Source organism: Dasypus novemcinctus, chromosome 14 (genome assembly GCF_030445035.2).
Source record: "Dasypus novemcinctus isolate mDasNov1 chromosome 14, mDasNov1.1.hap2, whole genome shotgun sequence".
NCBI lineage: Eukaryota > Metazoa > Chordata > Mammalia > Cingulata > Dasypodidae > Dasypus > Dasypus novemcinctus.
The window spans coordinates 67,334,719-67,362,550 of NC_080686.1; the positions used below are offsets into that span (position 1 = coordinate 67,334,719).

At 45.3% G+C, this 27,832-nt stretch overlaps 1 protein-coding gene across 1 annotated transcript in view; it reads left to right on the forward strand.

The window, feature by feature from the left end:
* DCSTAMP (dendrocyte expressed seven transmembrane protein) overlaps nt 1-27,832 on the forward strand; it is a 64,095-nt gene continuing 36,263 nt past the window's right edge. Inside the window, exon 1 of the mRNA XM_058275901.2 lies at nt 1-250. The gene's annotated coding sequence lies outside the window, so the exon portion shown is untranslated. The remainder of the gene's footprint in view (nt 251-27,832) is intronic.

Sequence of the window (27,832 nt, forward strand, 5' to 3'; positions counted from 1 at the left end):
GCCCGGGAGCGGCTCTGAGGAGCGGGCGGGCCAGGCTCGGAGCCGCAGAGGACGCGCGGCGCACGCGGGCGGCGCCGCCCCTGAGAGACGGCGCCGCGGGGCTGCGCGGCTCCGCGCACGCACGGCGCTCGCTCCCGCGGAGGAGCCAGCGGGAGGGGGCGCCGGAGCAGCTCTTTCCACGGCCTGGAAGAGCTGCGGGGCTCTCAGCAGCAGCCGAAGACGGATGATTGAGGGAGATCAACATCAGCAGGTTTGCAGCTTTTCATTTCCTTCCCGGACAACTTGAACTAATGTGTGAGAACAAAGGAAACTGGCTCCCTGGGAGTCAAGACTCTGGGAATTTAATGAAAGAAGTACCTGGGAAAGCATGTTAGTCACATGCCTAAGTATACTGACATCACCTCCTTTTTGTTAGCTCCCTGTGAGGTCTTAATTGCGTGGGAAGTAGCACAAATAAGCTACCCTGCCTTCCCCTCCTACCTTTTTCCTCCCATCTTGTGTGGCATCCTATAATCATTGCTGGTGTAGTTGGAATTCCTTTTTTTTTTTTAAAGGAGGTACTGAACCCAGGATCTTGTACATGGGAAGCAGGTGCTCAACCACCGAACTACATCCACTCCCCAATGAAAATTGCTTTTTCCGTTTATTTGTTTTTAGGAGGTATCAGGGATCAAACCTGGGACCTCATACATGGGAAGCAGGCTTCAACCCCTTGAGCTACATTTGGTTCCCTTTTAGAATTCTTAACCAAAATTTTCTCTTCTGATTTACCTTCACAGTGTATCGAATGCTCACACTCCTACTTCATTAGTGTAAATACATTAGATAGACAATTGTCTTTCTTATTTTGTTTGTTGTTTGTCATAGTATGCATGAACTCATCCTCTTTCCCTTCTCTTAATATACACTTTCCAACATAACATCAAAAAATGCTCAATTGTGTATATTCACAAATGTATATATAGCATTGTATTGCAGTGGTCAGCAGGTATGAAGCAGCTACAGGAATCCAGTGAGGTGAGTCAGCACAGAAGCACCTAAGCCCTAAGGGGCTACTATGTGGATGTCCCTATCCTAGAGCATCAGCGTCCAGAGAGAATGGGTTTTAAGGGAGGAGGCAGATCAGAGACCACCACAAGTACATCTAGGTCTCAGAAGCAATTAGACCCTCAGAGAAAGGGGAAACAAAAACCCATACCGCACTCGCAGACAGACAACAGAGATAAGTATCTATCTTGGACTTGGCTCTGGTTGCAAGTAAACTTCCCAATGCAATTATTGTCATTTGAGATGGACTCTTGTCTTTAGTGCCCACCTGGTATCGCAAACTCTCACAACCCAGGTCTCAAGCAATTCCCACTGACAGAGTTGCAGCAAATATACATTTCAAAGAGAAAAATACCACAAAACAGAAAAAGAATCAATACATCATGAAGAAGAGTTAGAATAAAAATAAACAACTGTAAAGCCGTTAGATACTGCAATATCAATACAGAGTACAACATGTTTAAAGAAACTGCTGGAGAAGTCACGGACACACTCAGCCAGCATCTCCTGGCCCTTGCCTATGCCACTCCTTTCCCCTCTTGCTTGTTTGCATGCAGGTGTTTAGTATGTTTCTATTTTGCAAGAGACCACAGACAGCCTTAGGGAGATGTTAAATCATAAGCAGCCCTAGCTGTTTGCCAGGACACTGACCAATGCTTTTTGTTCATTGGCTGGCCTCCCTCCCCCTGGGGTGTATAAAAACCCAACCACTCCAGCAACACAAGTGTCCCTCATCTATGATGCAAAGTGGGCCATTCAGAGATGCCATCCACTGACCCTGACTGGAGCAGTTGGCCTCCCGAGGGGACCGGTCCCAATGCGATCTCTTCCCCTGCTCTTTGGACCCTTTGTACTGTATAGGTAATAAACTGGTCGTTTGCTGAAAGTCTCTGATGTGCTTGAGCCTGTGTTCCCATGATGCACCTTATAGCAACTTGCTTGGCAAAAACAATATAGGAATTGAAAACACAAGTGATAGCAGCAAACTGTCAACATGAAAATACTCAAATTTGAAAAATACCAAAATAGAACTTCTAGAAATAAAATGTTAATCAGTGGATTAAACAGCAGTTTGGAGACAACTCGAGAGAGCTGATGAACTGGAAGATAGTCTAATTAAGTTGTACAGATGGACAGTTATCCAAAGAGATGGGAAATATGAAAGAAAGGCTGAGAAACATTTAAGGTAGGGTAGAAAGGTCAAAATAAATCTTATCAAAATTACAGGAGAGAACAGAGTGAATGAGAGGAGAAAATTTTCAATAAAAGAATGAAACTGTACTGTGATAATGGAAAATTTTAAAAATAAGTGAAAATGGGTATGGGATACTTGTACTCCCTTCTATCATCACACTATCTTCATACTATAGCTCTTCATACTGTCTTCACAATAATTCTGTAAATCTAAAACTTTTCTAAGATAAAAAGTTTATTAACCCCTGCAAAAAAGTAGGGGAGGGTGGATAATGATATTGCAGGGACTGATGCTGGATATCATATATCCTGCCATAACCCACTGAATGTACTTGGGGAGAGTGTAAACTACAATGTAAACTATAATTGGCGTGGTGCAGCAGTGTTCCAAATTGTGTTCACCAAATGCAATGAATGTGCCACAATGATGAAAGAGGTTGTTGATTTGGAAGGGGTAAGGGAGTGGGGTGTGGGGTATATGGGAACCTCTTATATTTTTTAATGTAAATTTTTTTGATCTATGTATCTTCAAAAAAATACAATTAAAAAATAAATAAATGCTGAAAAAAAAAAAAGGCGGGGGGCAGAAGTGGAGGGAAGGGCGGAGAAAATTTTTCCAAATATTGTATAAGACAAATCTTCTGATACAGGAAGCCCTATGACTTCCAAGCAGGATAAACAAAAGAAATCCATACCTAGCACACCATGGTCAAACTGCAGAAATCAGAGGCAAAGCGATCTTTAAGACAGCCAGTGAGAAGCAAAAGGTAACTGCAGACAAATGACAACCAGACAGGCAGCTGACTTAGCAGCAGTGATGGAAGTCAGAAGACAGTGGGGAAATATCTTCAAAATGTTGAGATAAAATGACTGTCAACCTTGATTTATATACTTAGCAGAACTACTTAACAATAAGGGCAAAATAAAGATGTTTTCAGATAAACACAGAACCCTCACTAAAAGAAATTCTAAAGGGTATATTATAAAGAGAAAAAAAAATATCCAGAAGATAGGTCTGAGATACAATAAATTAAATTTTAAAAAATAAAAGTTAAAAGGTTAGTAATGACAAAATGTGAAAATGGGCTGAATTATCTAGTTAAAAGTTAGGAACTGTCAAAAATAATGTTATGCTATATTCAGTTTATAAGAGATAATGCACCTAAAACATAAGACCTTAGAAAGATTGAAAAGAAAAGGATAAAAGAAAAATTTTGTCCAGCAAATATTAACCCAAATGAAGCCCCTGTAGCTCTAGTCATATCAAAATAGACTTAAAGGCAAACAGCCTTACAAGAGATAAAGATCAATGAAAAGTTGGAGAATAAAAAGTTCTAAATTTGTAATATGCCTATGAGTAAAGTTTTAAAATAAAGTAAATTTGATAAATCACAATACAAAGTAGTAAATGATAATTTAAGCAAAACATTTAATAAGCTTTATCCAGAGGACATAGATAGAAACCTGCAGCCAACATAAAGTCAGTTCTTTGTAAAAATTAATGCAATAGGCAAACATCTGGCAAGTTTGATTTAGGAAGAAGAAAAGAAAAGAGAAAATGATAAAAACAACAATATTGAGAATGAAAAAAGAGTCCAGATATAATTACATATATAGCAGAGTTTTAAAAATAGGAGAGAAAAATAGGAACAATTCAATGCCATTGGGTATAAACCTGATGAGCTCATTACTGTATCCCAGTGCCTAAACAGGGTCTCCCACACAGTAGGTATACTCTGTTGTTGAATAAGTAAATTTGAAAACAGCAAAGTGGAGAAATTCCTTGAAAAAAGTAGAACTTAACAATACTGACCCAAGAAAAAATTGAATCAGTATTTTCAAACCTTCCTAAAAAGGAAATACCAGGCTTAAATGCCTTAAGGAGTGAATTCAATCAAACATTCCAAGAACAATTTATTCCAATTTATACAAACTCTTCCACAGAATAAAAAAGGGGAGACACTCCCTAACTCCTTCTCTTAGGCTAGTAAAACACTAATTCACAAACCAGACATGACAGTGCAAAAGTGAAAATTATAGGTCAGTCTCAATCATGAACATGAATGCAAAAGTTCTTAACAAAATATTAGCAAATTAAATCCAGCAGTACATAAAAAGATAACAAAGCATTACCAAACCAGTTTTATCCCAGGAATGCCATGGTGGATTTAATAATAAAAATCAAACAATGTCATTTACCATAGTAATAAATAAGAGGAAAAGAAAATATGATTTGCCCAGTAGAAGCAGTTAAAGCATTTAGTAAAATCTAACAACCTTTTAGGATTAAAAATAAATTGTTAAAGGGGGAGTGGGGAGTGGGGTATATGGGAACCTCATGTTTTTAATGTAACATTTTGTGTGATCTACTTATCTTTTTTTAAAAAGCTAATTTAAAAAAGCCAAAAAATAAAAAATAAAATAAAATAATATATATTAAAAAAAAACATAAAAAAAGTAAATTGTTAAAGCTCTTAGCAAATTTGAAAGAGAAACACTTCACCTGATAGTTTCTAACAACAACAACAAAAAAAAAAACCCTAACCCTAACTCTAGGGTCTCAATGATGAAACATTAGAAACACCTTTTTTTTAGGAGGTACCGGGGATTGAGCCTGAAACCACATACATGTGAAGCAGGCACCATTAGAAACACCTTTAAAAATTGTAAATAGACTGGATGCAAGCTTCAAATGCTCTTACTGTACTGTGGCCAGTGTAGTTCTGCCTATAATAAAATAAAAATAAAATAAAAGACATAAAGGCTGAAATAGAACAAAACTATCATTAGTTTCCTATAACAGGATTTTCTACATAGAAACCCCCACAAAATCTATAGACTGATTATCAGAATTAACCAGAGAGTTTATTACAATTACTGGACATTAAAATGCAATACTCAAAATCCTCAAAACACAAAAGTCCTTAGTACTTCTTTTGTGTGTGTACCAAAGCTTTAGAAAATGTAATTTTTAAAAGATACTATTTCGGGAAACGGACTTTGGCCCAGTGGTTAGGGAGTCCGTCTACCATATGGGAGGTCCGCGGTTCAAACCCCGGGCCTCCTCGACCCGTGTGGAGCTGGCCATGCGCAGTGCTGATGCGCGCAAGGAGTGCCGTGCCACGCAGGGGTGTCCCCCGCGTGGGGGAGCCCCACGCGCAAGGAGTGCGCCCGTGAGGAGAGCCGCCCAGCGTGAAAAGAAAGAGCAGCCTGCCCAGGAATGGCGCCGCCCACACTTCCCGTGCCGCTGACGACAACAGAAGCGGACAAAGAAACAAAAGCAGACAAAGAAACAAGACGCAACAAATAGACACCAAGAACAGACAACCAGGGGAGGGGGGGAAATTAAATAAATAAATAAATCTTTAAAAAAAAAAAAAAAAAAAAAAAAAGAAAAAATTGTACAAACTTTAAAAAAAAAAAAAAAAAAAAAAAAGATACTATTTAGAATACTACAAAAATAACAGAAACCTAGGAATAAATCTGGTGAAAGATGTAAAAGGTTTTCATGAACAAACTTTAGTGAAAGGCGTTATATATTTAAACTAATGTAGAAAGATAATGTGTTAATGGATAGGAAGATTTGATAAAAAATATGATTTCCTCTAATTGATCAATAGAGAAAATGTTATTCCAATCAAACCCAATAGATAATTTCATGGACCTCGCCAAACTTATTCTAAATGTATATAGGGGAAGTGGACTTGGCCCAATGGATAGGGTGTCCGCCTACCACATGGGAGGTCCGCAGTACAAACCCCGGCCCCCTTGACCCGTGTGGAGCTGGCCCATGCGCAGTGCTGATGCGTGCAAGGAGTGCCTTGCCAAGCAGGGGTGTCCCCCGCGTAGGGGAGCCCCGTGTGCAAGGAGTGCACCCCGTAAGGAGAGCCACCCAGTGGGAAATAAAGTGCAGCCTGTCCAAGAATGGCGCCGCACACATGGAGAGCTGACACAACATGATGACGCAACAAAGAGAAACACAGATTCCTGTGCCGCTGATAAGGATAGAAGCAGTCACAGAAGAACACACAGCAAATGGACACAGAGAACAGACAACTGTGGAGGGGGAGGGGAGAGAAATTTTTTTTAAATCTTAAAAAAAATAAGGAAATAGAGCATGTAAACAACATTAAAAAAAAAATGTATATGAAGAACTTAACCAAGACATCCTTGAATGAGAGAGAAGAAAAGAGAGATTGCTCTACAAGACACTAAGATTTATTTTAAAGTGATAGTAATTACAACAGAGTGATATTAGTGGGAGAACATACAAGTAGACCAATAGAACAGAAAAAAAAAAAAAAAAGAGCTCAGAAACAGACCTATACATACTGGAAAACCAGAGATGGCACTGTAGATTAAGAGAAGAAGAGAGATGATATAATAAGTGCTAGGACAATTATTCACATGGAAAAACATGAAAATGTATCTATATTTCATATCATACACAAAGACAATCCCAGGTGGATCAAAGACTTAAGGTGAACCAAAGATTTAATATGAAGGATAAACATTAAAAGTTTTGTAATAAGAGTATATATTTATGACCTCAAGCTAAGGAAAAATTTTAAATCAAGTCACAGAAAATAGTAAACTTAAAGGAAAAGATAGAAGCAACTACATAAAAATTAAGAGTTAAGATTTAAGATTAAATTTAAATTAAAGTTAAATTAAGATTCATGAAAGGAAGCCATCAAGCTTGAAAACATATATCTTCTGGGGGAAGAGTTTTATAGCAAATAAAATGGAAGAGGATTAGCATCCATAATATATAAAGAACTTCTATAAATCAATAAGAAAAAGGCAACTCAATAGAAAATTGGGCAAAGTCAGGTTCAAAGTTCATGAACCTGACTTTAACAGCAGAGAAAGCACAAATAGCCAAAGGTCACATGAAAAAAAAATCATCAACCTGATTAGTACTAGGAATATGGACACAGAAGAACACACAGCGAATGGACACAAGAGAGCAATGGGGGGTTGGGGGGGGAGTGGATTTTTTTTTTAAAACTAAAAAAAAAAAGCACCTTAAAAAGATCAATTTTTCACCCACTAAACTGGTGAAAATTACAGTCTGACTGGGAAACGGACTTGGCCCAGTGGTTAGGGTGTCCGTCTACTACACGGGAGGTCCGCAGTTCAAACCCGGGCCTCCTTGACCCGTGTGGAGCTGGCCCATGCGCAGTGCTGATGCTCGCAAGGAGTGCCGCACCACGCAGGGGTGTCCCCCGCGTAGGGGAGCCCCACGCGCAAGGAGTGCACCCGTAAGGAGAGCCGCCCAGCGCCAAAGAAAGTGCAGCCTGCCCAGGAATGGCGCCGCCCACACTTCCCGTGCCGCTGGCGACAACAGAAGTGGACAAAGAAACAAGACGCAGCAAACAGACACAGAGAACAGACAACCGGGGGAGGGGGGGAATTAAATAAATAAATAAATCTTTAAAAAAAAAAGTCTGACAATACCTAGCATTGTTGAAAAGGTGGAGCTACAGGGAACAGTCTATTATGTCAAACACAAGGTCAACATGGAAGACATTGATGTCCCCGACAAGAATAGTTTTGGTGGTTGCTATGGAGAAAAGCCTGACCAGAGCAGATTTTAAGAGCCATGGGAGGGGAGGACCTAGAGGCAGTGAGCATAGATAAAGCCATGAAGAGAAGCAAAGGAACGAAGGGGTGCCTGCTGAGAGAAGTCAGGTCCAAAGAAGTTTTATTGTGTTTTTTCCCCCTCTCAGATAAAGAAACAAAGTCTTTTCATTTTGATAGAAGAGAGGGTGAAATTCTTAATACAGGAGAGAGGAGAGAATGATGGAGCAACGTCCTAGAGTTGTCAGGGGAGGATGGGATTGAAGGCCAAGTGGAGAACATGACTTTACATAGCTGCTTGGACAGTGCAACTGTGGGGACAGGGGAAAAGTGGACACTGGGGTGCAGATACCTATAGGTGGGTAGATGTGGTATTGGCAATTGGTGGAAGTCTTCTGAGGCTTCTATTTTCTCTGTGAAGTCAGAACCCAGATCATCAGCTTGGGGGATGCGGGAGAAGGTGCTCGAAGTCAGAGGAAAGAGAAGTAAAATTCTCATCCAGAAAAAAAGTAGGAGAGCTAATGGGTTTGAGCATAGTAGGGCTACCCAGCAGTATCACAGGCCCTCTTGAGATTTGTGTTCATGCATTTAAAGTGCGAGCAGCTAGCATGATTGTGTATTTTTCTCTAGCCCTATTCAACTACATAGGAAATGGCAGAGAGGAAGCAGAGATTTTAATGCAAGTAGAATTGCTTTTTGGCCAAGTAAGTATGGCAATTGGAGAGAAGGGAAGACTTGAGAATACACTAAGGGAATGATGACTATAAAGACTAACCGTGGAATTCAGGTAGGGTAAGGCAAGGAGAGAGGCTGTCTGATAGGTGATGAGATGGTAAAATGTGGGAGGATTGATAGAAGCCAGGCTCTGGTGGGCTGGAATCAGGGTACTGGACAGAGTGAACTGGAAAGATAGCAGGTGGTCAGAATGGGATGAGAGAAAATGAGATTACAGGGAGTTGCAGTTATCTGTAATAAATGTGTCTAAGGAACAGAAGTAAAGTAAAGAGGAAGAAGGTTTTTAGAGGAGAAGAACTCAAGAAACAGAGTCTAAGATGATATAAGAATCATCTCTCTGTAAATCTCCATGAATTAAAGGGCATCTGCTGCACCACTGTCAGTGAACCAGAAGTTAAAATAGTCAGGAAATAAGGAGAGTCCCCACCCTACCTCAAAGTCAGATGGTGTAAGCCTTTTTGGGAAGAAAGCACCCACCATTCAAGGGTGCTATAGGAAAAACTGTAACCCCAGGGAAAAATGCAAAAAGTCTCCATTTTAAAACATGCCAGTTCATTCTCTAAAATGAGAGTTTGCCTATATTCTGAAATATTACTGGTTTGTTTTAAACAGCTCAGGTTCCTTTATATTCTGTGGATTAAGTTTTGAGATCTGTTTCAGATGGATATTTGTTTTCTCGATCAATCATTATTCATTTCACAAATTCTATTAGGCACATACTCAACCCATATTTGCTCTAGGTGCTTGAATACCTGAAAGGGATCAGAACAAAGAGCCCCACCCTTGTAGAGCTTATTTTCTAAGTCTGTTTACGTTCTTTTCAATCATGTGTGGAAACTGGGGTGGTGGATCACCTTGCTTTTATGGTAAGCTGTCTTGATCCAAGTACACTGAACAAAGCAGAATCAGTTAAATGGAAAATAAAGACTAAGAGACCAAAGACTAGGCACTGATGGAAAAGTTGTAACGCCAAGCAGGAAGCCCGATCCAGCACAGGAGGCTCCTGGGAATGAGGCTCGGAAGAGGAGACGTGAGAAAGGTCTTTTAGAGCCCGAAGATCAGGAATGTTTTCTGTCCCGTATTAGAAAGCAAAGTGCTGGTTACTGGTTGGCGATGTTTGGGTTTGTCAGTTAGGGGGAGCATCAGCAGCCTGAACATGGCCTACTGCAAACCTGGGGTGCCCATCTCGGGATCATGGTATCCAGCTGCTTCGTGGCATGTGGGACCTGCCTGAGTCAGTTTGTCCAGGTGGCATCAAACTGACGGTCAGATTGAAGAGAGTCAGGCCCCAGGACCCAGACACGATTCCAATCCTATCTGATGGGTCTAAACTCCAGACCTTGCCCTGCCCTGGTTCTAATTGCTCCTGCCTCTTTCCTTTCCACCTCCCATACTTTGGGGCCAGCAAAGTCAATGGTACCTACAGAGCTGTGCTCCCACACAGCTCATAGACCTTCCCCATTTCATTTGGAAGTGTGCTGAGCACCATTCCCAGGCTTTACCAATTCTTCTCCTACACTGGATCTTCCTTATGTCTCTAATAGTGCGTACAGTACACGAAGGACTCTTTGTTGGGCGTGGTTAGGCATGGATGTGCACAGAGTTTGTTATTGCTCCTCAGGGAGACTAGCATAGCTTTCCATGCCTCACAGAGCCTGGTAGCTATTGATATCTAGGTGGGTCGAGGGAGGGAGGGATTCCAGCAGTTGATTTAAGACTATTCCTGAGTGTAGAGTATGGGGGAAAAGATCTCGTGGTTATTAAGCAGATGGCTTGGGAGAAGCGTGGTTGAAAAGCTAGGTTGAGAGTTGAGATTCTTATTTCTGTACTTCCAGAAGTGGAGAAAGGAGGAAGCCACCTTCCTAATGTCTTTCTACCCTCATTCAGCCTTTCTTTGATTTTTCCTCCTTGGCTTTCTCCCAGGTCAAGCTTCCTTCTGGGTGGATGGCCATATGTTTCCCCATCCCACGGTGCCTCCTGCCACTTCTGGGGTGTGGGGGGCAGAATGCAGGAGGTGATATGGGTGATTTCGGGGGGAGAGCATAGGTGGGGCCAGGAGCAGCTGGGGCCTAAAGACATAGCCCCACCCCAACATACACCCCCAAAGGCAGCAAGAGAGAAGATTTGGCTCTTCTTGTTGATGTTCATTCCAGGGTCAAAACACTGACCTTTGGCTCAGGAAGTGACTTATTGATCAATTCCTGCTTTTGAGGGGCCTGCCAGGATTTGAAAGGAAGCAGCAGTTGTTATAACATCCAGCCATAAATCTAAATGTTTTTTTCTTTACCCAAGCAAAATAATGAGATAACTTGACATTTTGCATGCTTAAATTTAGAAGAGATTACAGAAATTGATACCCACGTCATAAGCTGCTTCATTTAAGCACAACACACATACTCAGACACAGTTTCATGTGACTCGTATCTTGAGAACTCTTCCTCTGTTGCTAAAATTTAAAAATCCTCCTAAGGTGGCTAATGAATATCAGCCTGAGCATGAGGCCACCTGACCTCCAGTACAGGCTCATGCTTGGCCAAGCTCTGAGATTCCACAGTGTGCGCAATGCCCACCTCTTGTGCCCAGAGAGCATACTCCCCGCTGACCTCTGACAGTGGTCAGGACGTGTCTCAGTGACTGGGATCACATAAGCAGACAGATCTCTGAGATCACCTTGGAATACATTCCTAATAACGATTATTAATAGATGCCATTTACGGAGAACTTCCCATGTGCTGGGCACTGTTGTAAGTCTGCATGCCTTGTATTAAGTCCCCTAATTCTCATTTCAACCTTATGAGGTATCACTATTTTACCAATGAGGAAACTGAAGCTCAGAGAGGTTATTTAACTATCCAAGCTCACACAACTTCCTAACCCTTCTTTTTTCTCTATCCAAAAGTTGTTAGAATGAATTCACCTAGTTTTTATAGGTTTTCTCATGGATATTTGTTTTTGTTGACTACATTGATACACATTAATCAGTACTTTCACCCTCCCATTTTTTTCATCTACCTTAAGTCCAATTGATAAACGAGTACATGGTGTACATGGAGTACACGGTGGATGTTGTGGACATGAGGGGTTGGGTATTGCAGAGAGTTATGGGAGACCCTGAACTTGCCTTCAGATTAAGTAACCATCTCTGGTGGTTTGGGACTATGTACCCCAGAAAAACATGCTCTTGAACATAGTCCATTCCGGGGGGTATGAACCCCTTGTAAATAGAGCCTTCTGAGAAGGTGACTTCAATTAAGGTGTGGCCCAACTCGGCGGGAATGGTCTTAATCCTATACCTGGAGTCCTGTATGCGCAGAAGGAAATTCAGACAGACAGACAGAAGCCACAGAGGGAGCAGCCGGAAGCTGAAAGTCAACAGAACCCAGAAGAGAGCCTAAGAGAGGCCTCATGTGCACTTCCACGTGACAGAGGAGCCAAAACCAAGGATTGCTAACAACCAGCCCCCCAGCCCAAACGCCGGTCTTTGGAAGGAAGGCACTGCCTTGATGCGGCCCTGATTTGGACTTCTCCTAGCCTCAAAACCATGAGACTTTGTTTAAGCCAACCCACTGCATGGTATTTGCTTGAATAACCAAAAAAAAAAATTAAAACATCATCTTGAGTTTAAATAAATAGATCAATTTAGATAAATACATGAATAAAGTGCAATAAAGAGCTTCCTGCTGTTGGAGCTGGACCATTAAGTAAGATTTGTGGAGAGAACATTGCTATTAATGACAATAATAAACAACACCGTTTACTGAGCATCTATTTTGTGCCTGGCAAAAATGTTGTGAGGTAGGTATTATTCCCATTTATATGGGAGAAAAACAGACTGTGCTGTGCCCAGGCCACAGGTCTGAGTCCCGACCCTGTGCTGTGAGCCACGAGGCTCTGCTGCCCCCTAATGAGGAATGGCTGAGGAACAGACTGTGGTGTGACAGCCCAGGCAAGGGAGTAAAACTGGCTAGCGGCATAGTAAAAAGAACTGAGTCTGAGGACATGGGTTTGAGCCCTTTCTGTAACTTCCTATTTGTGACTTTAGGAAAATTGTATAATAGCTCTTTTCCCCGCAGTTTCATTTCTCTAATTTTCAGACTACCAACCAACTACGGTGAGTGTTGGATGGAAAAATAAACGTTATATGAAAGATCTGTGTTAGCTATTCATAGTTTGTCTGAGGACCATACAAACTGAGTGATGTCTATTTTAACTACTGTTGAGTTAAAAAAAAAAAAAAAGCTTCTAGGAGGTGGCATAAAATAGCATCAGCTTTAACCTTTATTGCGTTCTGCAAATAAAATCTGCATCTTCTTCCCGGGATTAGTCCCTCCCTGGTCCTTGGCTACCCCGTCCTGGCAGCACGCAGAGTGAACCTGAGGGCTCCCTGCAGAAATCATTTCACAGAGCCCCAGCAATGGAACTGCTATTTCTGTCTCCGTGGAGCAAAGATCTGTCTTCCCCGTTGTTTTCGTCCTTAAATCACTGTGAAACAACAGCAAAATTTATCGGACCCGGAACCAGGCTTCTCTGTGTGGGGAAGGAGATTGACACCAAAATCTTACCGTATCTTGTTTACTGGCCTCCCTTGACTCTCCAAGGGGAGTCAGGATCATTTAAGAAAGATTAGTAAAAGGAACTGCTAGCTCCCGGTGACCGCTGGCAACGTCACACTGGCTTCCCACCCAGCAAGGGCCCTGAGGGCAGGGCCGGAGGGGTGCCCGCACCCTGGCCTCTCTGCCTAACTGACCCACCACCATGGCTGGGCCCCAGGGCTGTGATGTCCAGTTTCATCAAGCAGGTGCCACTGTGAAAGAATTCCAAAGAAATCACTATGTTCTCTTTCAGAAGAGACACCAAGCGCCTCTGTGTCCCAAGCCGTGCCCGCCAGAGCCGGGCAGCCCTGGTGAAGTTTCTTGCAGTCAGAGCAGCTGCCACACATTGTGCACGCCCTCCGCGCCCAGCTCTGGTCCTTTCCAGGGCGCCCTCCTGTCCTCCCAGGCTCTAGCCTCACTGTACAGGTAAATTGATTCAGGCTCAAAGGTAAAGAGTAACCCAATGGGCAGAGCTGGGATTTGAACCCAGGCCTGTGTGGCACGAAAGCTGACTCTTTCTGTTAAACTTCATCCCAGCTCAGCAAGGCTATGACTGCAAGTGATGAGTACCCAAGGATAGCCCTGCGCTGGGGGAAGGCACAGTTCTACTAGGAACAGCTCCCCTTGTCAAACTCTTGCTATGTGCCTGCCCCTGTGCTTTACGAACACGATTGCCTTGATTTTCATGTTTTCATGACAACCCAAGATATCAGTACCCATGATAACCCCATCTAAGGAGTGAGGGCTCTAGGGACTTGACTTACAGCGCCATGGCTTCCACCCCTGATTCTAACCCAGGCCTGTCGGACGGCAAGAGCCTTGCTCTGAACCACTGTGATCTAGTGTACCCCATTAAGTGCTTCCCCGGCTTGATCTCAGGAGGCATCAAGCCTGGGCTGTCCCATTCGAGGAAGGAGAACTCGAAGGCAAGAAGGAAAAGGGCAAGGAGTGTGGGGACGACCTGCTTGGTTCTGAGCTCTGCCATCTGTTCATTTGGTTCAGTCCCAGCTGTTACAGCATGTGCTGGGCACGGGGAAGGTGCTTTCACATTTATTAGATAGACTGTTTAACTCTCAGAACGACCTTGCGGAGTAAGTGCTAGTGCTTCCATTTTACAAATACGAAGCTGAGGCTTCAGAAGTTAATGACTCAACCAAGGTCACAGAGCTGGGAAGTGGCAGAACCTGGAGTTCTGATTGGACAGCTTTTGAGAATGGCTCCTCTCGCACACAGTACTTGTGACTGACCCAGTGGAAAGCCCCACGCCCTTCTCCTTGGCCCCTCCATTCTAAAGGCCGCCTGCTCTGCTCCCTCCTCCAGGCCCTGGTGTGGTCATGTGACAGTTCCAGCCAATGAGATGTCAGCAGAAGTCCATGAGGAGCTTCCAGGAAGGTTGTCACTTTTCCTGATCTAGTATCTGGCACATGTGTTGACACCACCTCTCCCCTCTTTCTTCTTGTCTTTTATGGGGCCATGTGCCTGGAGCAGCCCCACCCACCTTGCAGCCCAAACAGCGGCCCCTGACTTTGATGAGCCGCTGGCCCACACCATCAGCTGCCCAGCTGGAAACGTATTGGTGTGTGCCACAAATCATATCCTCTCTCTGAAACCTCTGTCAAAGCGTACTGTTGACTGATGCACCGTATAGGTCAGCATGAAGCAGGAGCATCCCTTGTGATGCTGGCCATCTTACATCAATGTTTATGCACAGTAAGTTCATAACTGGAGTTTTATTTATAACTGAGCTTTGAACCCAGATGATCTGAGGGTCACAGTCTCAGCCCCTGCATTAAATTGCTGATCATATCGTGAATGGTGTCAAAAGAGAGTAGAGGAGCAAGGAGGCTGTCAGGCAGAATTGTCTCTATCCCCACTCTTCTTGGCATTCTCTTGGCAATTCCTTTTGGGGTCTCCAACTTTGAGACTTTCTCAACTGCTCTCTGTTCCCCGTTTGCATCAGGATTGGGTGGGCCTTAGAAGGGTCAGAGTGGACTGCAGCACTTGATATATTTGCTCCCTGAAAGTGCATCAGTTTTAGCTTCTGTTCTTTACCTGCCACCAATCTGCCCTGCAAATGTTTCAGGCTGAGGGATGAAACAGCATCTTCACATGAGTCTAATCATCCCAAGAGTTTCATCATCATGTCTAAGAGCTTCATTCCTGGTAAGTGGATTCCTATCTTGGTGCTTACTAAATATCGATGCAAAACGGCCAGGGCATCACAAGAGTACACTTGGCTGTAAGTGACACAAAACCAGACTTGCAGAGGTTTCAGAGAGAGGATATGATTTGTGGCACACACCAATATGTTTCCAGCTGGGCAGCTGATGGTGTGGGGCCAGCAGCTCGTCAGTGTCAGGGGCCGCTGTTCTGGCCATTCTTTCAAGGCTGCCAGATGGCTGGGGCTGCTCCAGGCACGTGGCCCCAAAAAAGACAAGAATAAGGAGGGGAGAAGCGTTGTCAATACATGTGCCAGATACTAGATCAGGAAAAGTGACAACCTTCCTGGAAGCTCCTCATGGACTTCTGCTGACATCTCTTTGGCCAGAACTGAGTCACATGACCACACCAGGGCTTGAGAAAGGGAGCTTTTGTTTCTTCATCTATGATACAGGAATAATAATAATACCTAATTCATAGCACTAGCAAGAGGATTAAATTGGCTAAGTCATGCCACGTGATCAGCTCAGTGCCTGGCACGTGGTACATAACAGTTGCTATTAGGCTTTTTGACCAGAGCCAGCGGCTCTTTGTTCATGGTGCATTTCTTGACCTTATATCGCACTGCCAAGGTCATCTTGGCCTCCAACTCTTCTGCTCTCTGCAAGACTCCTGCTGTGTCTGCTTCTTTGCACCAACACTGCTAAGGCCCGTTGAGGCCACAGGAGCAGGCGGCTGGAGAAGGAGCACAGGCAGGACTTGGCCACCAGGTTGACCGAAGGCCCTGGCCGGGGCCTGGACTTCGCCAGTGCTAACCTTTTAATACCAAACAAGGCAAACTGCCGTGGGCCAGGGCAAGACAAGAGCAGGGAGCAAAGAGAGAGCCAGTCAATGAGAAAGGAATGGGGGGGGGGTAGACCCGAGGTGCCCTTGGGGCCCCCTTCAGCCTAATGATTTGATATTAGGATAAAACCGAGTGCAATAAATTTAGCTCTAAGTGAGACAACATGAGATATTTTTCTTCCCAAGTTGGGGCAGTCTTCCTATTAGTGAAGGGAACAAACTGTAAATCTCCATGTGGACGTGAGTGCAGGGCACTCAATACTCTTGGCTGTCTCCCCTGTTTCCAGAAAGGGTTGATGGATCCTTTCCCTCACATTTATTTCAGCCATTAACGTGGCACAGTTGAATTTCAACAAGACAGAAATAGAAGACAGAAAGGTTGGCCCTGTCAAAAGCTCTTAACATAATTATGAAAGTCCAACCTCCGCATGCACCCCAACCCCACCCCATCCCTGGAATAATTAGGCTGCAAGACGCTGGGAGCTAAAATGAGGTTGGGGAGGAAAGAGACTGGCGGCTGAGGACAGCGATTGGCGCTAAGGGCTGCTGCTCCCCCGCGGGGGAAGACGCCTGGATGCTGCAGCCCCGCAGGCTCCCCAGGAATCCTGAAGGTTCCTAAAAGCCCCGGTTGGAGCGTGGGTGCCCTGAGCAGCTATTAGGGCTTCCTAACAGTTTCAGCCGATGCTGTGAGGCCGCCCTCCTCCACCCCCACCCTGAGCCCTCCTCGTGCACAAGGGTCCTTCCACAGCAGCGAGCCCTCAGCCGCCCCTCAGGCCCACCGAGTATCTGGAAGGTGGCCGGGTCATTAGACCAGGAGGCCAGGCTTTCGGGAAACTCAGGGGCCCGGGAGGCAGGCCCAGCCCCGGGCATCAGGCCCCTGGGGAAAGCTGCCTTCCCCCTCCTGTGCACATTCGCCTTGTTTCCTGTTTAATTTTCTCTTTGAAAGGCAGTCTACAGAATGACAAAAAGCAGTCCGCAAAGTATGTTCCAAGCTGTCTCTCCTCCGCCTTCATTTCCATCCTAATGTTCATGTAGCTCCCACCTCGGCAGTAGGCAGCTGTTCTCCCCAGGGTTTGCTGTTTGGTCTGAGCCTGTGCTGAATCCGTGCAGGGTTGAGAGCAGAACTGCTGGGCCAGATGTGGATGGATGGGGCTCAGGCAGGGACCCAACACCCTGGGGAGGGGCTCCCCATGGCTTCATTCCTCCTGGCCCCAGAGGGGGCTGCCCTGCAGCTCTGCTGCCTGCCCCCTGGAACCCAGAGCAGCCATCTACACCAGTGGCCGAGAGACACAGCCCTGTGCTCTGTACGAGAACAGACTGAATCCCAGCGCCCTGCTACTCCACAGTTCTGCTTCTGGCCTCTGCTGGCAACGGTGCTGACTGTATCTTTGAGAGGCACCTCAGGGTAGCCTTTCAAACCACTTTAGAGCTGAGCCAGATTGCCTTAGGTTTGATCTTCCATTTACCTGCTGCGTGACCTTGGCAAGTTCTTTAACCTCTGTGTGCTTTAGTTTTATCATCTGTAAAGTACGGAAACAACAGTACTGATTTCACAGGGCCATCATTAGCATTAAGCAAGCTAATCGATATAAATCGCCTGGAATGATGCCTGGCGCACAGCCGGCGTCGTGCGGTTGGCTGTGATGGCTAGTGCAATACGCCCCGTGGCCCGGGGCCTTGCCTGGAGGCTCACCTTGGAGCTGCTGCCCCAGCAGCCCAGCAGGGTGCGCCCTGCATCTCAGCAGCGCTGTGTGCAGGCAGGATGGTCATTGGGGCTGGGTCCACTGATGCCACCACTTGGCCCTCGCACATTGGATTCATTTGGCCCAGTGATGTGACCATCCCTTTACAGCTCCCTCCTTGTCCTTCTAACCCTCCTGGTGACACCTGGGGAGTGACTTGTCTGTCAGGGAGGCAGGAGGATAGGAAGGCTGGGAGGAAATCACAGGAGTTCTGAGTCTCATCCTCAGAGGGGCTGGGTCCCGTGGCCACGGTCACACGACTAGCAAATGGCATTATGGGGATTCACATCCATCCCAGTACCCGCCGAGGCCCCTCAGGGGCTGGCTCCTTTGCCAAGCATTGGTCTGTGCTATCAGAGCTTGAGATGGTGAGAAGCGGGCACGATTCCACAGTCAATCTTTGGAAAACAGAAAGGAGGCTGTTTCATAACCTCCAAAGGTTGGAGGCGCTCCCGGCAGCAGGGAAGGAAGTTGACCTACTTTAAAGGGCTTTGGAGAGGGAAATTCCCAGACCTCTCCAGATGCAGGACGAGCTGCCACCTTCAGGCCAAGTGGGGATGGCAAGGTCTCCCCCTAAAATGCCACCAATGCGACCCCCGTGGGACCCCCAGCTCACAAACCTGTGCCCACTAGCCAGGGGGACTCCAGGATCAAACCAAAGCCTAAGCTCTGCTTACTGCCTCTGTGGCCTCGCTGCTGGGCATGTGCGGAAAAACCCTCGGTGCCCACCACATCCCATCCCCAGGCGGGAGAACACCAGCCGACTCTGTGTTCCTTCGAGTTTGCTTTGTGGCAAATTGCCAGTTGCAGAGGTTAGTGGCTGCCGCACAGAGGAGAAGGGCCACTGAAAGTGTGCGCGCACTCAGGGGTGCAGGCCACACTCGGCTTCCGGGAAACCGGGTGAGGACCAGCCAGCCCCAGGGGCTCCCGAGGCCTGGCCGCAGGCCACAGAGGGGGCAGACCTCCACCTCTGCAACTTGCAGCCCCAAACTCCAGTGGGGACTCCCCATCTCACAGGCCCAGGCCCTGATGCCTGTGGCTCTTTCTGCTCAGATCCCCTTAACATCGCCTGAGGAGAGTCTGTTTACATCTGAACACCCCTAGCTCAAGGGTACACCGGCACTGTTCCTGGCAGAAAAGGCAGCCCCAGGCTGGTTAGAGAAGTCCCCCGAGTTTGTCCTTAGTACCTGTCACTTCCAAGGCACAAGCTCTCTAGGTCCTGGCTTTCCTGCTGTCCTGGCCTGCCAGTCTCGGCCCACAGCCCAGCTGCAGCCATGACGGGTGGTCTGGGGCCCCCGTCATTTCCATGCCGACCTGCCAGGGAGCCTTGACTGGCCTTGTTGGGGAGCCACCTTCCTGAGGCCTCTTTGTTAGGGAGGCTGCCCCCAGGAGAAGGGGGCGTCTTGGACAGAGCTCAGGCTTCAGGGCCAGATCTGGACACCTGATCTCAGGTGCTGCGTGGCCTGGTGCAAAGGATAACTGCTAACTCAGGGTGCTCACTGCAGCCTTGGGAGGCGATGCCTTCTTTAACCGCCATGAGAACTAGTGATAATGCCTGGAACCCTTCAGCAGAGGGCGCTGCACACGCTTAGTGCCCAGCAGCCAGTGGCTAAATCAGTCTCCCTAAGCCATGACCCCAAGCTGCTCGCTGAGCATGGCGGCTGGCCAGGTGAAAGGAGGCTGGATTTGTTTGGGGGCTGGGGAAAAGGGAAGGAATTTGCCTGAGTTCAGGCACCACTTGAAAAAGACAGCAACAAAGTCCAGAACTCTCTAGAGCAGAAGCGGTAGAAGCGGTAGAAGAGCATTTGGGGAAGAAGGTGGAGAGGAGGTGGCAAGGGCACCAAAACCAACTTGTCTGTTGCAGCATTTTGTTCAAAGATGGCCCATCCTCAGGAAAAGTCCAGATTCCCACCCCCCCTCTGCAGTCCTGGTCCCCCATGCTGCAGCCCGCTCGCCTTCCATCATGCTCCTTGCCAGGGGCAGCTGATTCCTTAAACAGGTGAACACGGGTCCCTCTACATGCCTGGGGGATGGCTGGGCAGAAGATGTCATCTGCTCAGGGCCGTATGGATGATCCAAGGGTTGGAAATCCTAGGGAAGAATTGGGGGGGGGTGCAGAACATCCAGCCAACAAGCCACTGGGGGCACTTTGGAATCCCACCACAGGCCTCTCTATTGGTGCAATTTACACCCAGAAAAAAAGAAGACAGAAGTGTGTGTGACTGAAAGGTCAGGCTGTTGGATGCATGGTTCCTCACATTTGCATCTTGGAAGTTCTCCACCTGGAGATGTGGGATCCACAGAAAAGCCTGGTCTGTCGAGTGTCCATCGGGCTGTGGGGCCGTGCTGCCTCCAGAAGGGAAGGGAAGGTCCTAAGGAGCAAGATGCTAGAGCTGGGGGGCTGCAGCTGTCTCCAGTTAGCTGCATGTCTGGGCTCCTTACTGCCTTGGGGCAGCCCATACAACATCACAAATAGAAACACAGAAGAGGTGTGCTGGGCAGCATCAATGCTGCAGACATAAATAGGACCATTTCCCTGAGCCCTGAACATGCCATCTGACTTAATTATTTATAATCACCATCAGGAAGGACTGGTCTTTAGGTGGTGAAAGAAGCTGCCAAGTTTCTGCTGAAGGAGGCGAAAGGACATGCCTGGCCCCAGCCAGAGACTGCCCTGAGCTGACAGGAGCCACTTCCCCCATTGGCATTCTGAGCACAACTCCCCCCATCAGTCATTTCTGGCCTTATCTTATCGATCCTTTTAATAGCAGGCAGTAACAATTTATTAGCAATTTTCCAGAGTCTGAGCCTCCTGGCTAGATATTTTTCCATCCTGAGAACTGAAGTAATATTTCTTCTAAACCTGGCTCTCTTCAACACACTAAAGAGTCCGTGATGCCTACAGAGAAGGAACAATTAAATTAGGGGACTGATTTTTTTCATTTTTTTCTGCTTTTTTTAACTGATAAAAAAAAGATTGTGGGCCAGCTCACGTGAACAATTGTTGGAGAGGAAAGGTCTACAAAGACCAAATGAAAAGCCAAGTAATCTTCTCTTTCAAAATACTTCCTTTATAGGGTTTGGTATTTTAAAGTGAGGGCTCAGGAAGTAAGGGAAAGGGCGGGGGGTGCCCTGAGCTCCCGAGCCCGCAGGGTGCCGTGCGGCGGGGCGAGGGCTGAAGGGCAGCCCGGCCTCTCGGCTTTGCTCGAAAGCCCTGCGCGTGTAACTCCGCATTTTGGTGCCTCGGTTTTACGCAGAATAAAAACGGGGGGAATGTCATTTCCCTACTTCGTGAACCACGATTTCATTGCCGACCCATTTTCATCCCTGAAAACGAAGAGCTTGGACTGACGAAGCTGAGGCGACGGTTCACCACGTGACCAGAGCCTGCTTTGGCGGCGCCAATCACGTGACCACAGCCAGGGCCCCGCCCAGAACCGCGCAATTAATGAGAAATGGAAGGGTGTGCGAGGGGCCTAAGGCGCCCTTCTGGCGTCTCAGTGAGAGCCGTGAGGCGGGAGCGCCTTCCAGACTCAGACTCGGCCTGGGCCGGCGCCCGGAGCTGAATAAATCCCGTGTTTATCCTGTTAATGGCCAAAAGGAACGGAGGCCAAGATAAGGCGGGGACTAAGAAATCCCCAGAGTGAGAGGAACTCTTCAGACTTCCTGGCCAGTCACAAAAACGCCTGTAGCTTTGTACTTTGCTTCTCAAAGGGGGGGACTGAGTACCAGGGACGCTTTACCGCCCCGGAAGGCCCTGCGCCCTTCCCCTTTGCCCTCTACCCCAGGTCTGCAGCTCCTGGGGGAAGACCGGGCGGGGGAACACCTGGCGGGGGGCAGTGTGGCTCTCGGCCCTATCTCCGCCCGGCTATCCCAGAGGTGATAAGATATATCAGCCACCAGGCACTGTGGACTGTTTGTGGGTCCTTGGTTTAATTTGTACAATAATAGATGCTGTTTTGCTCAGAGTCTAACAGAGGCCCAGAAAGGTTAAGTGACTTGTTCGAGACCACAGAACTAGTAACTGGTTTCAAATGCAGGTCATCTGCTTCATTGTTTTTGTTAATATTATAGGTCTTGGCCTTTTTATGTTATTCATTTTTTAATAGGCAACATTTTATGGGACTCAAAATCCAAAATATACAAAAAAGGAATGCAGGGGAATGGATATGGCTCAAGCAGTTGAGCACCTGCTTCCCACATGGGAGGTCCCAAGTTTGGTCCCCAGTGCCTCCTAAAAAAAACAACAAGCAATCAAACCAATTCAGGGGAGCTCAGTGGTTGAGTGCTGGCTTCCCACAGTTTAATCCCTGGCTCCTTGTAACTAAAAAAGAAGAAGAATAGAATGCAGTGAAATATCCCCCTCTTTACCCTTGTTCTTTGGCCATGCAGCTCATTACTCAGGCCTTTTGTACTTTTTCACAGACAACCCTGTATATACAAATAGTATGCTACACATTCTTTTTCCTCTTTTTATGTAAATTAGTGCGTGCAATACACGTCATCCTGTTCCTCCTCTTTTTTCCACTAAGTATTTGTTTTCATTTTCTTTGGCTATACAATCAAATATGATGTAATGGGCAATTATTTGCTTATGTAGTTTTGAGGTTAAAAGAAAGTCCAAATCAAGGCATCATCAAGGTGATGCTTTCTCCCCCAAAGACAGGATGTTCTGCAGTTGGCTGCCAGCGATTGTTGGTCCTTAGCTCCTCACAGCGCAAGGCACATGGTGATGTCTACTGGTCTCTCCCTTCTCTTCCAGGTTCCATTGATGTTCTGCTTCTGGCTGCTTCCTCTGTGGCTTTCTCCCACTCTGGCTGAATTTCATTCCACTTATAAAAGACTCCAGTAATAGAATTAAGACCCATCCTAATTGGGCTGGGCCACACTTTAACTGACGTTGATGTGGGCTATGGGTGGGAGGCTCTTTGTCTCTTCAGAGATAACCTAAGCTGTCTGACTTGTGGGTGTGAGACGGTAAGAGGCTGCAGTCCTGCCCTTAGGGACAATGGCAACGACTCCAGTCCCAGGAAACAGTTTAACAATGCAACGTCTATAAACTTTAAATATTCAGGGGAAATGCAAACAAAATATGCTAAAAGCTTATCTAGAATATATGAAGTCCATGCTAAAAGCTTACCTAAGATGTGGAAGATATATCTGCTAATTTAAGCCTATTGAGAACTGAAACAAAAGAACCATTTGGCCTTTCCTCTCTGTATAAAAGGAACTTGAAAATCTTGTTCGGGGCTCGGGATTGAAACAGGAAGCTCCCGAGTGCCTCCAGCCGTCAATAAACCATTTTTCCTTCTCAAAATCATTCCTGAGTCCTGGCCTCTCTATACGCAAATAATTCAACTTCTCTCAAATTCTACAACAACGTAACCTCATTAAAGTGGCCAGCTTACAATGGGTTCAAACCCACAGGAATGGATTAAAGAACGTGTTTTTCTGGGGGTACATACAACTTCAAACCACCACAGTAGTTCTTGGAGATCATTCCATTTCAATAGATAAAGAGTCACCTCATTCCTGCTATGGCTCCACAGTATGAAGACACTATATTAAATTATGTTTTTTTTTTTCACTTTTTAAAAAATGTATTTTTATTACAGATGTTGTGAACTTATAAAACAATCATATGTGTGTGTAGAATTCCCATACAACATTCCTTCACCAACACACCACAGAGTTGCAGAACATTTGTTATGGATTATGAGACAATATCATCAGGTTATTACTACTAACTATGGTCCATAGTGTACATTTGCCATATTTTTTTCCATACTCCCCTTATTATTAACACAGCATGTCTTTGGCCTTGATGCAAGAAAATTACAGTATTGCTATTAACTATAGTCCAGAGGTTACATTAATTGTATTTTTCCCAGGCTCCTCCACATTCCCACTACCCTGCAATAATGATGTACATCCATTCTAGTTCACAGAAGTACATCCTTGCATTTGTACTATTAACCACAGTTCTCATCCAATTCTGGATTCACCATGTTGTTCAGTCCCTAGATTATTCTCTAGCTTTCTTTCAATTGACATTTACAGGGAAGTGGACTTGGCCCAGTGGTTAGGGCGCCCGTCTACCACATGGGAGGTCTGAGGTTCAAACCCCGGTCCTCCTTGACCCATGTGGAGCTGGCCCATGCGCAGTGCTGATGCGCGCAAGGAGTACTGTGCCATGCAGGGGTGGCTGCCATGTAGGGGAGCCCCACGTGCAAGGAGTGCACCCCATAAGGAGAGCCACCCAGTGCAAAAGAAAGTGCAGCCTGCCCAAGAATGGTGTCACACACATGGAGAGCTGACACAACAAGATGACGCAACAAAAAGAAACACAGATTCCCGTGCCACTGACAACAACAGAAGTGGACAAAGAAGAACACACAGCAAATAGACATAGAGAACAGACAACTGGGGTGGGGTGGGGGGGGTGGAGGGGAGAGAAATAAATAAATAAATCTTTTTTAAAAATTTACATTTACATCATGTAGCAGTTTGGCATTGTTGATGAATTCCAAAATTAGATATTGGATTATGTTAGTAAACTGGTCTGTTCCTCTGGGCATATTAGATGGTATTAGATTCAAGAAGTTTCACTTTTACATGATCAAGTTGTGATTAGGGCTTTGATTGGGTCATGTCAGTGGACACAAAACTGCCCCCTTGGTGGGCAGGGACTCACAGAGAAAACTAAATGGCAGAGGAGTTAGTTGAAATTTTAATGCTAGAGACCTGGGAAGTAAATACACAGAGAAGCAACTATGTGAGGAAAGAGAGAAGGCTCCGTTAGACATGGCAGAGAACCCAGGAGGAGAGATGAGCCTGGAGAGAAATGAACCCCTGGAGAGAGATGAGACTTATCCCAGCCTACAGCTGATATTGGAAGAAGCTGGTACCATGGAACCTTAAGGGGAAGAGTGTTGGAGATTTGGACTCGAAGGGTATCGGGAATGAAATAAAGAGAGAAGGGAGAAGGAAACAAAGAGAAAGAAAGAGCGAGAGAAAAAGAACGAGAGAGCTGGGATCAGGGGGTCTGCGAGTAATAACTCCTCAGACAACTTTATTGTTTATAAGGAGCTCTCTGTATACCCCAGTGTACGTGACAAGAAGCAGGTATATGTAGTCTACGTGCCAATAAGCATAAACACATAGCATATGTGTCATTAAGCAGCAACATGTATTAACTATCAGCATTACCCACAGTCTAAGGAATTTTTAAAAAATCTTATCTCAAGGTACAAAGTCTAAGTGTTCTATTCACTACAAAAAGGTGTGTGCTCATCTTTTCTTTCAGCTTTAACAGCTTCATCCCATTTGCGGGGAACTCTTAATTACCACATTCCTTAGGTTGCAAGCGTAGCCATGGAGACAGCACATCTCTCCTTGAGAGGCCACTATGCCTCAGTTTCCAACAGAAGAGGAAGTCTGAACCCTTGCAGATGTTAGCAGCCATCTTGCTCCAACACATTGGAATAGACTTTGGTGAGGGAAGTAACTTATACTTTATGGCCTGGTAACTGTAATTTTCTACCGCAAATAAATACTCTTTATAAAAGCCAACAGGTTTCTGGTATTTTGCATCAGCATCCCTTTGGCTGACTAATATATATCTCTAGACTACCTTTTCAGCCACAATCTGATTTACAAATGAGCTGCTACTCACTATAATGTGTTACCATCAACTCTATCCATTTCCACACCCTCATAGTCAAGTTCATTAAAACTTATACACACATTAAGCATCAGAACTTCTTCACAGCTGTCCTCTTATCTCCTAATAACCTATACTCCAGGTTTTAACTCCGTGTGTTTGTTCTTCATATTTAGTCCATATTAGTGAAACCATGCAATATTTGCCCTTTTCTGTCTGGCTTATTTCACTTAGCACAATGTCTTCAAGATTCATCCAGGTTATCATATGTGCCCCAATTTCATTTCTTCTTACTGCAGCATAGTAGTCCATCATATGTATATACTACATTTTGTTTATCCATTCATTGATTGATGGACACTTGAGTTGTTTCCTTCTTCCAGCAATTGTGAATAATACCACTATGAACATTGGTGTGCAGATGTATGTTGATATCACAGTTTTCAGTTCTTCTGGATATATTCCTAGTAAAGGAATTGCTGGATCATATGGCAGTTCTATATTTAGCTTCCTGAGGAATCACCAAATTGTCTTCCACAGAAGTTATACTATTTTACAATCCCACCAACAGTGAAGAAGTGTTCTTATTTCTCCACATCCTCTCCAGCACTTATTGTTTTCTGTGTTTTTTTTTTTTTTAAATAATGGTCATTCTATGTAGTGGGAGATGATATCTCATTGTTGTTGTGATTTGTATTTCCCTTTTTTTCATGTGCTTTTTGGCCATTTGTATTTCCTCTTTGGAGAAATGTCTTTTTAAGTCTTTTGCCCATTTTAAAAATTGAATTGCTTGCTTTTTATTGTTGACTTATATGATTTCTTTATATAGAATGGAAATCAAACTCTTATTGGATATATGGCACTCCCATTGAGTGGGCTGCCTTTTCACCTTCTTGAGGAAGTCCTTTGAATTGTAAAAGTGTTTCAGTTTGAGGAGGTCCCATTTATCCATGTTTTCTTTCATTGCTTGTGCTTTCAGTATAAGGTTTAAGAATGCACCACCCACCACAAGGTCTAGATTTTTTCCTACATTTTCTTCTAGGAGCACTATGGTTCTAGTTTTTTATTTAAGTCTTTTATCCATTTTGAGTTAATTTTTGTATAAGGTGTGTGATAGGGGTCCTCTTTCTTTCTTCTGGATATGGGTATCCAGTTTTCCCAGCACCATTTATTGAATAGACTGTTTTGCCCCAGTTGAGTGGGTTTGACAGGCTTCTCATGTCTATATCTCATAGATATAAGGATCTGTTTCTGATCCATCAACTCAGTTCCATTGATCTATGTCTATTTCTAGGCAGTACCATGCTGTTTTTTTACTACTGTAGCTAGGTAATATGATTTAAAGTACAAAAGTGAGAGTCCTCCAGCTTCACTCTTACTTTTTAAGATGTTTCTGGCCTGAATACAGGGCCCTGTACCCTTCCAAATAAATTAGATAATTGTGTTTCCCATTTTTTTAGAAAAATGTTGGTGGAATTTTATTGTGATTGCATTGAGTCTGTCTATCAATTTGGGTAATATTGACATCTTTTTTTTTTTTTTTTTTTAAAGATTTATTTATTTATTTAATTCCCCCCCTCCCCTGGTTGTCTGTTCTTGGTGTCTATTTGTTGCGTCTTGTTTCTTTGTCTGCTTTTGTTTCTTTGTCTGCTTCTGTTGTCATCAGCGGCACAGGAAGTGTGGGCGGCGCCATTCCTGGGCAGGCTGCTCTTTCTTTTCACACTGGGCAGCTTTCCTCACGGGTGCACTCCTTGCGCGTGGGGGCTCCCCCACGCGGGGGACACCCTTGCGTGGCACGGCACTCCTTGCGTGCATCAGCACTGCGCATGGCCAGCTCCACACGGGTTGAGGAGGCCCGGGGTTTGAACCGCGGACCTCCCATATGGTAGACGGACGCCCTAACCACTGGGCCAAAGTCCGTTTCCCTAATATTGACATCTTAATGATAATTAGTCTTTCTTTTTTCTTTTCTTTTCTTTTCTTTTGTTTTTATTTATTTATTTATTTCTCTCCCCTTCCCTCCCCCCCCACCCCAGTTGTCTGTTCTCTGTGTCTGTTTGCTGTGTCTTCTTTGTCCGCTTCTGTTGTTGTCAGCTGCATGGGAATCTGTGTTTCTTTTTGTTGCATCATCTTGTTGTGTCAGCTCTCCGTGTGTGTGGCACCATTCCTGGGCAGGCTGCACTTTCTTTCGCGCTGGGATGCCCTCCTTGCACGTGGGGCTCCCCTACGTGGGGGACACCCCTGCGTGGCACGGCACTTCTTGCATGCATCAG